Source organism: Neofelis nebulosa, chromosome 12, assembly GCF_028018385.1.
Source record: "Neofelis nebulosa isolate mNeoNeb1 chromosome 12, mNeoNeb1.pri, whole genome shotgun sequence".
Lineage (NCBI taxonomy): Eukaryota > Metazoa > Chordata > Mammalia > Carnivora > Felidae > Neofelis > Neofelis nebulosa.
Genome location: NC_080793.1, coordinates 25,929,529 through 25,944,528, shown reverse-complemented (window position 1 = coordinate 25,944,528; position 15,000 = coordinate 25,929,529). Strand labels below are relative to the sequence as shown.

The 15,000-nt window shown below is 45.1% G+C and overlaps 1 long non-coding RNA gene across 1 annotated transcript in view; it reads right to left on the bottom strand.

Annotated features, from left to right (window-relative positions):
• Positions 1-764: 764 nt before the first annotated feature.
• The window catches only part of LOC131491529 (uncharacterized), a 568,938-nt gene continuing 554,702 nt past the window's right edge, over positions 765-15,000 (bottom strand). Inside the window, exon 9 of the long non-coding RNA XR_009251502.1 lies at positions 765-5,886. This is a non-coding gene — a long non-coding RNA (uncharacterized LOC131491529). The remainder of the gene's footprint in view (positions 5,887-15,000) is intronic.

The following is a 15,000-nucleotide window of genomic DNA, read 5'->3' as shown; positions in this document are numbered from 1 at the left end:
TAGTTTTAGTTTTAATGGATGTTATACACTGGATTTCATGTACAATTTCATTTGAGTCAAAGGTTCTGGACATTTAAAAAGTCCTGAAATTCATGACTCTTCACCTTTTAATCTAACATTTCCAAGTGAATAGGCCCAAGGACCTCAGATTATTTTCCTATCCACTGGATCCTTGAGTGGTTGGAGCTTTGGATCAGTTTTTGCAGATATCCCTGTGGTAAGGTGCCTCCGTTATTCATGGCAAACCAGCTCTGGGCCCTGAGACTGGGACTGCGTCCTGGTTGTCCTACTGAATCTTTGTGTGACCTTGAGCAAGTCACTTCTCTCTGACCTCACTTTCCTTATTCGACTGGATCAGCTTCTAGGCCTGACATTGGGAGAAAGGGTGAGGAGGCATGGAGATGGTTATAGTCTTCTGAAATATAGTACCTGTGCTTGCTGGCTGGAGGCCTGGCAGTCGGGTTCCCAGATTTAGCAAGGTAAAATATAGGCCACCCTGTTAAATTTCAATTTCAGATATACAACAAATACTTTTCAGTAGAAGTGTGTTCCATATTTGGGACATGATTACACTAAAAAGAATGTTGTGTATCTGAAATTCAAATTTATCTGAATATCCTGCATTTTTGGTAATACTACTTTGAAGGAATATTGTCCTCTCTATCCCTTTAGCAAAGAACTGGGGGGAAAACCCCAAAAAGCAAATAAACAAGCAAATGAACAAACAAAAAAAACTTGTTAATTTTTGGTCTTGTTATCTGGGTGAAATCTTCCTTTTTGATCTTTCAACTTGTGACATCATGGCACCCCCAAAAATATTAAATACAGAAGGTAAAAATAATACTGTATCCAGTTTTTTTTTTAATTTAACATTTATTTACTTATTTGAGTTTAGGAAACACAATTCTGTGTCTGTATGCCACATTTTGTGATTGTCTCGAGAGATTTTTTTTTTTTTCTGTATCTAATGACTCTTGACTCGAATAAGCCTATCTTCTCTCTGTCCCAAACATGTTCTTTTGGCCCAAACCCACACCATTACAAGGAATTCTGCTGGCTGTCCGAGTTTCCTTCAGACTTTATTATTTGTGTTTTAATTCTCTCTCTCTCTCTCCCTCTCCCCCCAACACAAACACACACACACACACACACACACACACACACACACACTCACTCCAAACGTGCACTTTTTGCTTTTCAGCCAGTGATTGCATGTGGCTGGTGGTTTGGCGATTGTGAAATAGTCTTGAAATATCGGTGAGGAAAGTGTTCCCCCTGCATTGTGGTCCAACTCCCCACAGGAACTTCAAGTTTCTCTCTGTCTCCTCGTGCAGGAGGAAGCACCAACTTGGGGTGGCAGAGGCTGGCAAGACAGAGCTCCCTACTCTCTCCATGTGTTCCTGCCATTTTCTAAGTATCCTTTGAAAACATGATTTGGTCCCATTGGGAAATTGCGTGCATCCTGGATAGAACCCATGGCACATCTGGGAACTGCCAAACTCATAGGTGGGAAGTCAGAGAGAAGCTAGCTGAGAGTCCGGCCGGAAGATGGCCCCTCAAGGCCGACCCTCTGACATCTTTGCAAAGAGATTTGAATGAAGAGGTGCTGTGTGGAGGAAGGTGCCATGTCCGGGAATCTGAAGACTTGCATTTTCTTCTTGACAAACTGGCAGACTCAGGTCAGGGTCTCGGGGCTCATCTGGTCATTGAGGATCGGTTGAGCTGATCTCTGAGAGATGTTCCAGTCCTGCCTTTTTGTGATTCATCCATCCATCCATTCATTCGTTCACTGTGCAACAGTTTACTCATCTAAACACAGGCCTGGAAATAGTAAATTCTGCAGCTTGAGGAGAACAGCAACAGACTGTGACACATACTTTTCCCTTTTCAATTCACCCAGAGAGACTTGACATGAGAAATCAAGATAAGTATCAAAATACACAGGCTTAACCAACTTTCATTTTATTCTATCCATACAGTGAATACTTATATGTACTAAGCACCAGACTCTGCTCAGGGGACAGAGATGAAGCAGGCAGGGTCCCCGCACTGGGAAGCTGATGGTCCAAGGGGGAAGATAACCTGGGAGACCAGCAATCCCATACACTGTGGCCTTTGCAGGGGTGGAGGGAAGGGCAGAACCCTGAGGGAGAACAGAGGAAGAAGTGGTTCATTTACCTCTGCTTATTTCTCTTATGGAAGTGATATGTAGTGGGTGGCTCGGACCTTTGGGACAGCAAATAGAGGAAGTATATGCTATCAAAAATAGAGGAGCGAGGAGGAAATAAAAGTTCTCATCTAACAGAAGCACAAGAGGGGCCTGACAAGGACCAGGGATGAGTAACTTTCCCTGGTGCCTCTGAAGCTGGCGTATTTCTCCACTGTAGAACCAGGCTCAGGAAATGGAACCTTCCTCCTCAGTCAAGAAGGGCCACTTCCTAGATGTCCAAGGCAAAGCACTGGGTGCTTCTGTATCCTTCAGGAAAGAATATTCAGGGCTTCCCATGGGAGGAGGGGGAGGCTTCTCTCAGAGGTTTTGTGTTCCTCTTCAGGCCACCTGGTTTGGCTACTGCCACAGATGGGGACAGGCTGGGCCCATGAATGCCTTCTGTTCCCAGACTCCCCATCGAGGTGTGAGAACTCCCATTCAAATGTACGTCTCATATCAAGGCTACAGCAGCCCACGTGGAGGGGAAAGGCTGGCCTGGGAACAAAGAGCCATACTACCGTCTTGACACGGGGCTCCCAGATAACCCCCTCTCGTGGGATGGGTGTGGTGTCTGTAATCATCCCTCATTTCAATTCCAAAGATTTCTCCAGTTCTACAACCTCCAACTCTTTATCCACAAGTCCAAACTCTTCTCCTGCCTGAGAGCTCACAGCATAATCCATCCATCCATCCATCCATCCATCCATCCATCCATCCATCCCTCATATGTTACACACAGTCCCTGGCACATTGTCAGCAGTCAGTAAATATTCAATAGTGTGTCAGTTATACCCCAGTTTAAAAAAAAAAAAAAAGAAGCTATGATGAAATCATACTGAATTAGGGTAGCCCCCAACTCAGTGCCTGGTATCTTTATAAGAGAAAGAAAGGAGAGGGAGACTGGACACAGAGACACACGGACATGGAGACATACAGAAAGGGAAGAAGACAAAGCCACGGACATCAAAGGCAGAGATTGGAGTGATGCAGCTATAGGTCAAAGAATGCCAAGCATTGCCTGTAGCCACCAAGCTAGGAAGAGAAAGGAAGCAATTCTTACCCAGAGCTTTCAGAGGGGGCGTGGCAAAATAAAATAAACAAACATAAACAAATAATCGATGCAGACTGAATGCTGAATGGACATAATAAATGAATGGAGAAAACATAGAAAGTGATCATAGTCAGGTGTAGTGGGGGGCTTTTAGATTGGCATTTGAGCTGGGGTCACAGACTCTCAAGGCTCCCGCAGTACCCTTTTCCTGCCATAGAAACCAGAAAGGCATCCCACTAGGAAGGAGCACGTGTACAGAGCGATGGATGTGCTAAGTCATAGGTCTGTTTAGGAGATAAGCTAGCACCTAGGTTTGAGTAAAATGTGAGGCTGGAGAGGTTGGTTGAGGACAAGTCAGGAGGGCATGCAGTAGTGTTTGTGTTTGATCTTATCAGTGAAACTACACGGATTATGATGTATGCTTTATTTCCATCAGAGCTCAAGAATCTCCTAGAAGCCTTGTAAATCTTATCTGGAACATTTTGAATTGTCTCTAATATTTATTTAAGTCATCCACAAATAATTCTCTATTTCTGCTGAACACCTCCAGGCTTTCCAAAGCTGGCTGTGCCCCCCCACTTTGCTTCTCCCTCTGCTGATGCTAGACCACATTGTGATTGCCCCACACTATGGCCTCAATAGCTCTCGACCCCTGATGGAGTCAGATAGCTTTTTTGGAAACCTTCCTTGAGGTCATTACTTAAGTCAATTCTCAGATCTCCCATCCAAGGCAATTCGAGCAAGAAGTGTTTATGGTTGGGTGCAATATGGTGACCCCCAAATGACTACCATGACATTTAAGTTTTATTGCCCTACTTCCTACCTATCTCATACATTGGAGAAATTGAGAGGATCACAGGAATAAGGCTCATAAGCATCTGGGTGTTTTGGAGATTGGTAAGTCAGATTTGGAAGTTGATGGGCTTAGACACTACTGGACTATGTCCCCCCAAAACGTGTGTTGAAGTCCTTACTCCCAGCACCTTACAGAATGTGACCTTATTTGAAAATAGGGTCGTTGTGGATGCAATCGGTCAAGTTTAGATAAAGTCCTACTGCATTAGAGTGGACCCTTAATGCAATATGACTGGTGTCCTTACAAGAAGATAATGTGAAGATACAAAGAGAATGTCGCCATGTGAGGACAGAGGCAGGGATTGGAGTGAGGAAGATGCAAGCCAAGGAGCACCGAGGGTTGCTGGCTGCCTCCAGAATATGGGAAGAGACAAGGAAGGATTCTACCCAGAGTCCAGAGAGTCCTGGTCCTTCTCACACCTGGATTTTAGCTTTCTACCCACCAGAACTATCAGAGAATAAATTTCCACTGGTAAAGCCACTGAGTTTATGGCACTCAAAGTAGCCATAGGTAACTAATGTGGACACATATTGCTGTTGGAGACTCAGAGTCTTCCGATCTTCTTGCCCCGGGAGCAGTGCTCTTGCTTGTGTGAGAGGCGGACTGCATCTCCTGGACAAGAAGGCCAGTGGTCTGTAAAGGGGCATTCTGAAGTATCTGTTAGCATGTCACTAGGTGTCCTGTGGGTGTTCAATAATGCCTTGTTTGAACCAGATTAAGCGATGGTTAAAGATTCATCAGAACAAGACTGGGGAGGGGGTGCCTGGGTGGCTCAGTTGGTTGGGCATCCGACTCTTGATTTCAGCTCAGGTCACGATCTCACGGTTCGTGGGTTTGAGCCCTGTGTCAGGCTCTGTGCTGATAGTGCAGAGCCTGCTTGGGGTCCTCTCTCTTCCTCTCTCTCTGTCCCCCGCTTCTCAAAAATAAACAAATACACTTAAAAAAATTAAATAATGGGGCATTCTGAAGTATCTGTTAGCATATTGCTAGGTATCCCGTGGGTCCTCACTAATGCCTCGATAATGCCTTGTTAGAACCAGATTAAGTTATGGTTAAAGAGTCATTAGAACCAAGACATGGGGGAGGGGTGTCTGGGTGGGTCAGTCGGTTGAGCGCCGACTCTTGGTTTCTGCTCAGGTCATGATGTCACGGTCATGGGGTCAAGCCCCATGTCAGACTCCATGCTGAACATGGAGCCTGCTTGGGATTTTCTCTCTCCCTCTCCCTCTGCCCCTCCTACATTCCTGCACATGCACACATGCTCATTCTGTCTCAAAATAAATAAAATAAATGAAAGTTAAAGAAAAAAAAAGGAGAAGACTGAGGGGAATTCAAACTACAGAAAATATTCACCATGTCCCTTCTTCATAAAACTTTCCCTTTTTCATGGCCCTTGCCGGCACGCTTCCATTTGCAGTCATGGGTATGTGCTTGCAGCCTCAGGTCACGTGCATCCTTGCGAGCAGCCCTTTGTCCCCCAGCCGGTGTTGTTACATCCTATGACAGTGTCGGCCTCATATTTCATCCGGTTGTTATACCACAATCATTTCACCATTTCGCTCCTGTTGGTCATTAATTTGAAGGTTTTTTTCTTCTTTTTTTACTCAGATAACGTTGCAAAGAACATCTTTGTGTTTATATTTTTTCTCCAGGTTTATTGTGAAATAATTGACTGATGTCACTGCCTAAGTTTAAGGTGTCCAGCACGATGGTTTGATTTCCACGTGTTATGCAATGACCACGATGGCTTCCGCGGACTTCTGTATTCTCCTACAGATACAATGAAAAGAAATGGGTTTTATCAATTTTGATTCTTTTGGATTATCTCCTTTGAATAAGTTTCTAGGATAGATTTACTGGCTCAAAGACTACGTACAGGGTTAAGGATTTTGTCATATATTATTTTACTGTTTTCTAAAAGGGCAAAATCAAAATGCAGGGCTGTCAGAAAGTACCAACCAAATGGTGCTTCATTACATTTTTACTTTCTGAGGTTGAAAATGCATTTATTTCTGCTGTGGGATTGTCCTCGTGTATTTACCCGCTGCTGTATTGGGACCTAATTGTACTGGCTATCTATTTTTGGAAATAGCTTTCCTTTTATTATAATGAAATTTGCATTTTTAAACTCAATTAATCAAGTATTATTTTTTATCTGAAGTGTAGTTGGCATAAAATATTATTTTAGTTTCAGGTGTACAACATAGTGATGCAACAATCGTATACTTTATGAAATGTTCACCATGACATATGCAGTTACAAAACAGTTATTACGGTGCTATTGGCCATATTCCCAATGCTGCACTTTTCATCCTTGCGACTTAGCTTATAACTGGAAGTTTGTACCTCTTTATCCCTTTAACCTATTCTGCCTGCCTCCCCCCGCCCTCCCCTCTGGCAACCACTAGTGTGTTCTCCATATGTGTGAGTCTGTTTCTCTCTTTTTTGTTGTTGCTGTTTGTTTTGTTTTTTAGATCCCACACGTAAGTGAAATCACATGGTATTTGTCTTCCTCTGACTGATTTCACTTAACACAGTACCCTCCGGATCCATCCATGTAGTTGCAGATGGCAGGGTTTCATTCTTTTTTATGACTAAATAATATTCCATTGTGTACGTATACACACCACATCTTCTCTATCCATTCATATATCAGTGGGCACTTAGGTTGCTTCCGTAATTTGGCTATTATAAATAATGCCGCAATAAACCTAGGGGTGCATGTATCTTTTCAAATTGTGTTTTCATTTTCTTTGGGCAAATACTCACGTGTACATTATTGGATTGTACGCTACTTATTTTTATAGATTTTTGAGGAGCCTCCATGCTGTTTTCCAGAATGGGTGCACCAATTTACATTTCCGTCAATGGCGCACAAGGGTTCCTTTTTCTCCACATCCTTGCCAATACTTTGCTACCTCTTGTATTTTTAATGCTAGCCGTTCTGATAGGTATGAGGTGGTATCTCATTGTGGTTTTGATTTGCATTTCCCTGATGATGAGTGATGCTGAGCATCTTTTCATGTGTCTGTTGGCCATCTGGATTATTCAATTAAACAATGGGCAGAGGACCTAAAGTGGCATTTTTCCACAGAAGACATACTAAGAGTATTTGTTTTTATTGAAGAGAGTTACATTTCATTGAAGAGAAGTTGTTATAGACTTGAACTTTTTCCTTTTTTTTATTAAAAAATTTTAAGTTTATTTATTTATTTTGAGAGACAGAGTGAGTGGGGGAGACAGAGAGAGAGAGGGAGACAGAGAATCCCAAGCAGGTTTCGTGCTGCCAGCACAGGGCCTGATGCAGGGCTCAAACCAATGAAACCGTAAGATCATGACCTGAGCTGAAACCAAGAGTCGGACACTTAACTGACTGAGCCACCCAGGCACCCCTGAATTTTTTCTTTTATTGGAAGTTATAATATTATTTACTATTTATCAAATAAATGTTCTTCCAAAATTGTGATTGAGTATTCTGTTTTACTTCTGTTATTTCTATGGCTCATTTTAATAGTTTACTTTTTTATCCATTTGGTGTTTATTTTTTCATATCACATAAGGTATAACCTAAATTATCTATAAATTGTGATCCAGTTACATAAAATAACTGATTAAATAATTTTTGATGATTACTTGATTATATATCAGATAATCTTATGTACCTTTTCTGTTATAAAAATTCATGTTCTTTACTTTTTGAGTATTTTAATTTTTTATTATTGCTACTTTGTGATTTGGTTTAACTCCTAGTAGGCCTTGCTTCTTCTATTTTTGCTCATTTTCCAGCATTTCCTTTCTTTCTTTTTTTAAGTTTCTTCATTTTTGAGAGAGAGAGAGAGAGAGAGAGAGAGAGCTCATGTGTGCTCTTGCGAGCAGGGGAAGGGCAGAGAGAGAAGGAGAGAGAGAAACCCAAGCCAGCTCCATACTGTCAGCCCAGAGTTCAATGCGGGGCTGGATCTCATGAACCATGAGATCATGACCTGAGCCAAAATCAAGAGTCAGAGGCTTAACTGATTGAGCCATCCAGGTGCCCCATATTTTTCTAGCATTTTCTTTTTTGTGTGTGTTCTCATGCAGTTAAATGAGCTTTAGATTCATTTGCCATGTTCTGAAAGAAGACTCTTTGATATTTGGGTAGGTGGGCACTTAAGATATACATCCATTATTGGGTAGGTCAGGATAGGGTGAACTTGAGTCATTTCTGATTAAGAGGGGTAGCTGAGTGGAAAGAGCTGGGCTTTCCAACTGGACCATCCCTCAGTATGAGTCCTGTCCTGCCACATGCTAGCTTGTCCAGGTGATTAACCACCCTGACACTTATTCCCCACTTAACCACACAGAGATAACAAGGCCTACCTCAGAAGGGTGCCATTCTAATTAAAAGAGAGAAGGGATGTGAAACACTTGGTACGATTCCTGCCAAATGTGGGCATTTGACTTTCATTGCCTTTTTATTCAATCTCAATCACAATTTGTAACTTCATCTGACCTTCTCAAACTTGCCCCCGATTTTTATGTATCATAAATGGATTCCTTTCTCCCGTTACACGTTCACAACTGTTTCTTGTTGACATACAAGGACCCTAAAGATATTGCCCTTTCATCCGGTGCCCCATCCCTCTGTGAGGCTCTTGTATCACTATGGATGGTTCCTTTCAGGATCTTGTGGACTTTTCAGGTAGACACAGTGCTACCCTGTGCCTTATAGCTTCTGAAAGCCACAGCCATGTCCCGAAAGAGATGCTAGAATGCTTCAGTTCCTTGAGCCATGCTGAGATTGCCCCTGCCTATAGTCAGGAGCTGCTCTTGCTTTATTCCTGCAAGGCCTGCATTTTGGGTCTCTACTCTCTGACCCTCTCGACCAAAAGAACTACGTTCTTCCCTAGGAAGATTCCAGGTCTGAGCTCCCCCTCGGCACCGCCCACCCTGTTCTCAGCCAGAACCCAAGAAGCCTGTGGTGTTTCAGATTGGGAATCTCCTTTTGCCTTCCTGTGGACTTTCCACCTTTGCAAAAGCATGTTTCCAGGCCAACAGGCCCCGGAGCAGAGAAACTGAGGTGGCGGCTGGCTCAGGCACCTGGGACCTGAGCTCTCTTCTTGGCTGTGCTGCTACCTATTGCTTTTTCATTTACTTACACCTCTCTCTCTCTCCCAAATAGGATTTGAAGTTGCTTTCTACTATAGGAAATACGCAGAAATAAATTACAAGCAGAGGAGAAAGAAAGCAGGAAAGTCAGGGCTGGAGAAAAAGCGGAGCTGGGAAACCACAAATAACAAACCCCTGTGCACTTGTATTTGACCAAATTTAACCTTGAGCTTCCCTGTCATCAGAAGAAACAGGAATCTCTGGGCAAGTTACTCTATCTCTAAATCTCAGCTTCGTTGTTGATAAAGTGGAAATAAAAACACCTACACCAGAGGATTGTTCTGAGGATGACATAAAATGAGGATGCGAGACCCGTAAGTTGAATGTGTAACGCACAGAATAGACTCTGCAAATGCTAGTTTTTATTCTTACGAGGAGTTTTCCCCAGAGCTTCCACTTGTAAGTCGGAGATCCACCGACTTTGGTACTGTAGCTGGTTGCTTCAACTGACTCAGCTCCAGAGTTTTATTATCCCTTTTCCGACATGGTTGAGGCTGAGAAATGATGATCTCTAGCTGACTACAGTACTGATCGGGTGGATGGAGTGGGAAGGGGGCGTCTCTGCTTGCAACAGATGTGACGGCAACTAAAAGTAATGATCTTCCTTTGTGCCAAGATCCTTACTCCAACCCGCTCCCCAAGGTGCATCAGAATAGGCTGCTAGAGCTCCCAGGAACCGCAATGGCTCATCCGACACCCTCTCTTCTCAGAGCTGGAGTGGGAAAGGTTGAACTTCCCAGCATTACCCAGCTAGACTTTGATGCTCTAATTCTAGTTCTTTCTCTCAAAGGGCTCATTCATGAGAAGGACCAACATGGAATACGCGTAAAGAAAAAAAAATGCCATTTTATTTATAGTTTGGGGAAGTGAGAGTCCACTTGAGTTTGGACCGTTCAGTTCATTGTCATTACTTCCAGTGGCTGGTACGATGTCCCATCCTTCTCTGCCCTGCTGGGCCTGGAAAGTCAGGCCTGTGCTGTCTGAGAGGCTCATTGTTAGAGCTCACATCCTCTGGAAATGGTGACCTTGTGCAATTTCTTGCTGGTGTGGAGGGTGTAGATATTTATAGGGCTGTGCTTTCCTACGTGCTTGCATGCTTTAACAAGGGAGGATCAGGCGCATCTCGAGGCCACCTAAAGCTTCAGAGGAGCACCTCCTGAGTGCGCACGGGTGCCCCGGAATCTCCGTGGAGCACCGGCATATTTGGAGTGGCCGCATTTGACACTCTGAATCACGGGCCGCGTCCACTATGCAGGCAACCGAAGCTGCAAGATGTAGTGAAAGAGGCTGGGCCCCTCCACTACCTATTCCTAGCGTGCGAAAGCCCACACACAGGGAAGAAAGGAGCAGTCAAAATGGTTATGATGAACTGATGCAGAAAGGGAATCCAGCTCCCAGCAAGCAGCAAACTCCTTTTCATCCAGGCTGATTAGTGCCAAATGTATGTCTGGCACTTCCCATCTGACCCTCCTGCCGGCGGGGATGAGTGTTGTGGTGTTATCGGCCTCACCTTATGCACAAGGGGGCTGACGTCAAGGTCACAGTGATAGCCAGCTCAGGTTCCTGACTCCAAGCCCAGTGCTTTTTCCTCGATGCAGAGTCTCTCAAGACGGCCATCTACTCTTCTCGAAAAGGTAGGGGGGTCATAGAAACCCAACCCCCAAATGAAATCAGTGGCCTCCAGGCAAGTTTCATTTTCTCCAGCCCCTGGTGCGGCCACCGGACGATGACTTTGGTGTCAAACTGTGCGCCAGGGAGATGAACGCTGAGAGCCTCTGGGGCAGCGGCGATGCCACTTGATGATTTTAAAATAATTTGTTTCTGAGGTCCGCACCAGCGGAATTTGTTTGTCTGGTGAGTTGTACTTCCTCTCTTTCCCTCTCCTATTTCCCTTTCTGGATGGGTCACTTGGGATGCTCGTCTCCACGCGCATCTGTGTGCTCTTGAGATCTGAAACCCAAGCCGGTGCCACCACCAGCTGCAGAAGCACGTCACTCACCGCCATTTTTGGAAACCAAAAATGACTGGTCACATAACTGTGATTAGATAAAGCTTGTAATTTGTGTTTGCTGTAGTCAGCGGCGCGGTATTTTGGGACAAACAGCCGCTCTCTACTACATATAGCTTGGAATTTGCGGCTTTTGTGCACCCCGCCATTGTATGATCAAGGAGGTAAAGGAGAAAGAGGGGAGAGAGAAGGGAGGAGGGCGGAGAGGTCAGGAAGCTGCCCTCAGCAGATAGGCAGACAACTAGGGAAGCTTGGAGCCAGAGGGCCCACAGGAAGTACGCAGGTGACCTGCCCTCAAGAGGGACCCGGTCAGGGGCACCTGGGAGGCTCAGTCGGTTAAGCGTGCAACTTCAGCTCAGGTCATGATCTTGTGATTCAAGAGTTTGAGCCCCAGGTCGGCTCTGTGCTGACAGCTCAGAGCCTGGAGCCCGCTTCAGATCCTGTGTCTCCCTCTGTCTCTGCCCCTCACCTGCTCACACACACTCTCTCTCTCAAACATAAATAAACATTAAAAAAATTTTTTTTTAAAAAGGGACCCAATCAGATGTTGTCAGACTCTGGAAAGGGCACAGTCCTCCTTTCCTAACGGTGGAGCTACTTGACTCCCAGTCAGAGGCTTAGTCCGACCCCAGGCTCAAGGAGGAATCCTTATTTGAGACAGAACATGATTTAAGAAGCCCAAACCTACTTCTCCAGAGACTCAGCCTTTTATTTTTATTTATTGTTTTTAAAACTTATTTAATTATTTCGAGAGAGAGAGCAGGGGGAGGGACAGAGAGAGAGAGGGAGAGACAGAATCCTATGCAGGCTCTGAACTGTCAGTGCAGAGCCTAAGGCGGTGCTTGAACTCACAAACCGTGAGATCATGACCTGAGCAGAAATCAAGAGTTGGATGCTGAACTGACTGAGCCATCCAGGCGCCCCGAGATTCAGCCTTTTAATCTGTCTGATAGATATTCTCTGATTGAATGCTTCACTTCTAATAGGCCAGCCTCCTTCCCTGCCCCCAGTTCTGGGAACAATATCCTTGCCTTTCTTCTGAGTCTCAGCTGCATAAAACCTCATTCATTCACCGGACATTGACCTAGGCCGGAACAAAGAAGGTATGTCCCAAAACAATCTCTCATTTTTTTTTTTTTTTCAACTTTTTTTTTTTTTTTTTTTTTTTTTTGGGACAGAGAGAGACAGAGCATGAACGGGGGAGGGGCAGAGAGAGAGGGAGACACAGAATCGGAAACAGGCTCCAGGCTCCGAGCCATCAGCCCAGAGCCTGACGTGGGGCTCGAACTCACGGACCGCGAGATCGTGACCTGGCTGAAGTCGGACGCTTAACCGACTGCGCCACCCAGGCGCCCCAACAATCTCTCATTTTTAACCCCAGACAGGAGAGAGAAGTGTTGACCTAATCGGGCACCCCCATTTAACTCTGCCTTATCAGCTATCCTGTCACAGCGGTTTTGGAGACACTGTTGCTTTACCGAGGGAGAAACTGAAGCCCAGAGGGACGAGGCGATCTATCTAGAGATACAGAACTGGTGGCAGCAGATCCAGGGTGGGACTCACGTCAGCCTGACTCCTAATCTAGAGCTGTTTCCACCGTTGCCTTGATTTTAGGACATCCAGATTACGGTCCCAAGTCATAAACCGAAATTGCCACAATTAATGTATATTCTTACTTGGCTATCATTTTCTTGGTGGGACACAAATAGATAGCAGATAAAGACCATGCCCTTAAAGCACTTACATGTGTGGGTGGCAGTAACGAATGCAGAGAAAGTTAGGCTAGAATGTAGAAAATGCCAAGTGGCCCCCCAAAAGGAGCAGAAATTTGTTGGGAGGTCTTGTATCTGGGTAACATGAGATCACTTTCTGTAGGGAGCAGGCACTCGAGCCAACTCTTGAAGGATCTGGACAGAGGGGGGATTGAGAGAAGAGAGCAAAAGCTCGCTTCCAGCTGGGGGCACTGGGGCCTGGGGTGGGAAGTTTGGGCTGGGTAAGAATGGGGAGAAGGGGCATTTCAGACAAAGGAGTGAGCATAAGTGCAGGTGAGAGGTTTGCAGTGCTTGGTTCGGGGAAAGGCTGTGGTTGTCCAGAATGGCCGAGAAGGATTGGAACAGGGAGGTGGAATCCTCCTTCATGCAAGTGTGTGTGACCAACAGAAGCACACTGACCAGGGAACTCTCTGGAATGGGTGGGTCTTGATAACCTTGCTCATCTCAGATATACCTTCTGGATTCATCTCTGGGCCCCATCTCGCAGGCAGCCTCTAGAGTACAGTGAGTAGGGCCAAAATTCCTGCCCTTGGCTCTGTCTTTACTGAATTTTCAGCCTTATCCATGCTCTGTTTCCATGATACCAAATATCTTAATAAAATATGACAAAGACACAGAGCTGTTTGGGTTATATCAGGGAGAACATCTGGATATTTGGAAACATCTGGACAGTTTGCCAAAAAAACACACAAAAAACAAAAAAACTTTGTATCTGAGTGTTTGGTATTATGGTACAGAGACAAAGTCTGAATCATCAGCATGTCTTTTAGAGTTTGAAAAATACATTCCTTTGAGAAGAGAAGGAATTGTCACCCAGAAACCCCACTTCTGCCTCTTTTCTACTTTCATCTTCACTGTTTGTGCGGATACGGTAAGGAAGTACTCCTGGAATATTATGGAACTGGATGGTTCACCTCCTAGACTTAGATCTCTGAGAAGAAAGAGAAAAGGATATCTTCTCTGTTTATTTAAAATCCAGTTCATTGATTCTACCTGAATTAAGGCCCTTCTTTTTTTTATGTTTATTTTTGAGAGAGAGAGAGAGAGGGAGAGAGAGAGAGAGAGAGACAGAGTGTGAGTGGGGGAGGGGCAGAGAGAGAGGGAGACACAGAACGTGAAGCACATTCTGTGAGCTTCAGCTCAGAGCCTAGATGTGGGGCTCGAACTCATGAACTGTAAGATCATGACCTGAGACAAAGTCGGACACTTAACCAGCAGTCATCCAGGCACCCCCCCCCCCCCCAAGGCCCTTCTTAGTCTGAGGTCCTGTGCATGACTTAAGAACAGAGGGATGGCCAGGATGCAGTCCTTACAGGAGCCCGTGGTCCCATAACCAAGTGATCTCAACACTGTGATTGGTTGTAGCTAATAAAGGTGTGTGCAGAAGGCTTAGAGTGGGCAGACAAGAACGTTTTGGGCAGGTGAGAAGGGGAAAGCGGGGGAAAGATTCAGAGGTGGAGTAATTTTTGCCTAGAGCCTTCAGGGGTGGAAGGAGCTCTCCAACAGAGAAAGGGGAAGAAGGCGTCCCAGGCAGGGGAGATGGCAGCAGCACTGGTGGAGGTGCCAGTCAGTGAAGAACACCGAGGGAAATGTGGAAACATCTGGGCCGTTTGCCAAAAACACACAGAAACCCAAAAAGCTTTGTATCTGAGTGTTTGGTATTTACAGTACAAAGTCTGAGACTTAATTTGCAGTGAATGAAGCCCGAGAAGTGGTTATGGGGGTGGTGTACTGACTAGGAGAGACCATAAGAGAACATTCTAGGGCGCCTGGGAGTTTTCTATGTCTTGACCTGGTGGTGTTCAGATGGCTCCTGAGCAGATTGTCAGAGGGCCGTGGTGAAAGAGAAGCTCAGAGAGGTAGACAAGGGTGTAGAATGGAAGGCACCATGTATTATAAAGGGCTGGGCTTATCCTGTGGGTCACGGGAAGCCCCCAAACCTCAAAACACCCCTGCTCT